General features: G+C 35.4%; 1 long non-coding RNA gene across 1 annotated transcript; it reads right to left on the bottom strand.

Moving 5' to 3' along the window:
* On the bottom strand, window positions 958-1,300 carry LOC110271821. The gene is made up of 2 exons (XR_002362602.1): window positions 1,138-1,300; window positions 958-1,053 (listed from the first exon to the last, which is right to left on the bottom strand). It is a non-coding gene; the product is annotated as an uncharacterized LOC110271821 (long non-coding RNA).

The raw sequence follows: 2,058 nt of genomic DNA, 5'->3' as shown, positions 1-2,058 counted from the left end.
TGTCACGCGTACACGTCAGTCACGCGTTTGCGTCGATGCCCTTTTGCGCTAGGCAGCGTTTGCGTCGTCCATGCGTTCGCGTCGCTGCCCTTTTCTTTAAAATTCTATTTTTGTGTTTTCCTTCCATTTTTGTATGTTTCCTTTTCGTTCTCTAAGGCATTCCTACCCTGTGAGACCTGGAAATACTTAACACACAAATCACGGCATCGAATGGTAATAAGGGATAATTAAAATTAATAATTTTAAAGCTTAGGAAACATGTTTTTCACATATATCATAAAATAAGGAAGGAATAGTAAAACCATGCAATTTACATGAATAAGTGGGTGAAGGATTGAATAAATCATTTAAATTGAGCACAAAATACATCATAAAATTTGGGTTTATCAGTTACTTTTATCAGCGAATCAATCTTTCATGGTTACTTTTGGTGGTTTAGTCTTATTTTATTTTAAAAAGATCAACGTTTGTCTAATTGGTTTTAACTTTCAAATACACCTTTGATAATCACATGGATTTAATCAAAAGTCTGAGAATGAAATCAGCTTCGGTTTACATATTAATTTCATGAAAATAACTTAGATAAGAAAACTATGCTCATATTAATTTCATTTTTAGTAGTTTAAGGTGAATATTTATACTTATTATATCTAAAATGATTATTTTGATAGGAAGGAATTGAACATTCAGAAACGATTAAATGATGGGGTTAAATACTTTTTTTGTCTCTAAGGTTTGGGGTTAAAATTAAAATTATCTCCGATCTTTTTTTTTGTATTAAAATCATCCTCAACGTTACAAAACGTTATAAAATCATCATTTTACCCTAAAAAGACAAATTTATCCTTACAAAAATAAATTTTAAAATTAAAAAACCTTTTCCCAACATAACTCTTCATTCCAATTACATTATTGGCGAACAGTCCATTGAAAAAGATGCTGGGATAAATGGAATACAAGATGTGGAAGCTTTGCCACCACCTCTAGAAATTAAAAATAATATTCCATCACAAAAGTTCAAGGGGGATGTTAATTACTTCATATGCACCAGACCTGGGAGGGGACCCGTGCTTTCTAATGAAAGTCAAGCTCTTCTCACCTACCCACCACCGTTCAACCTCATCCAATACTAGTGACCCACTGAACCTCACCCACCCACCACCATACGCACCCATTCACCCACATCTCTACCTTCATCTCTCACCACCAGACGCAACCCACAGACTCCTTCTCACAATCCACCAATACTACCAACAACAACAATAGAAGAAAAGACAGAAAGGAATAACAATAATTTTCTTCCTTACTGTTCATACCCTAGGTCGAGCTAAGCGAACTGGTTTGAGCGAAGACAAAAACGATCGACCTCTTATAAAGGTTGGTTGACACCGACCTCTTTCCAAAGAGCTCGGTCAAAGTGCTATAAGGGCCCAAATAGGCCCAAAGCAGAAGATAACAACCCGCCTAAAAGGCGGTTGGTCAAAGATAAGGGGACTCACCGACAAAAGATAAGATAAGATAAGTGACGAGCGGCGGAAGTTAGACCAATTAAGAGATTATAGTATAATAGAATAGAGTTGCGAGTATAGCTCTTAACCAGCAAAAATCCGCCTCATCAATTTAGAAAGGTTGTCACAAAAAGTTAAAATAAAAAATACTGGGAGTATGAGTCCCAGGTCGTCTCCCAACGAGTTGCTAGAAATGGTGCTAATTTATTAATCTAAAGTTTCCAAAAGAATTTGAGAGTTGAATAATGAGCAATTAAATAATTGTAAATTAAAGCAATAAAAAATTAAAGGAGATTTGTAATATTCTAAATAAAAAGCCTTGACTGGGGGGAATGATTCAAAAAGGTTGTTGTTTTTACTTTGTTAACCCTTACTAAATAAAGGAAAGTCAAATGATTGAGCTAACTCTTATTCGCAAATCCTAGTCCTCTCCCTTGGGAAGGTCTAGCATTAGTAAATACAGAACTAGCCAACAACTTCCAATTTAACCATCACTTAAGCCTTCCAACTCAAGTGTCTCCCTTTAATCAACTCCTATGTCAAGTAGGGG

The sequence above is a fragment of the Arachis ipaensis genome, chromosome B01 (genome assembly GCF_000816755.2).
Source record: "Arachis ipaensis cultivar K30076 chromosome B01, Araip1.1, whole genome shotgun sequence".
Lineage (NCBI taxonomy): Eukaryota > Viridiplantae > Streptophyta > Magnoliopsida > Fabales > Fabaceae > Arachis > Arachis ipaensis.
Note: the sequence above shows the minus strand (reverse complement) of the source record. Positions and strands in the feature narration are given on the sequence as shown.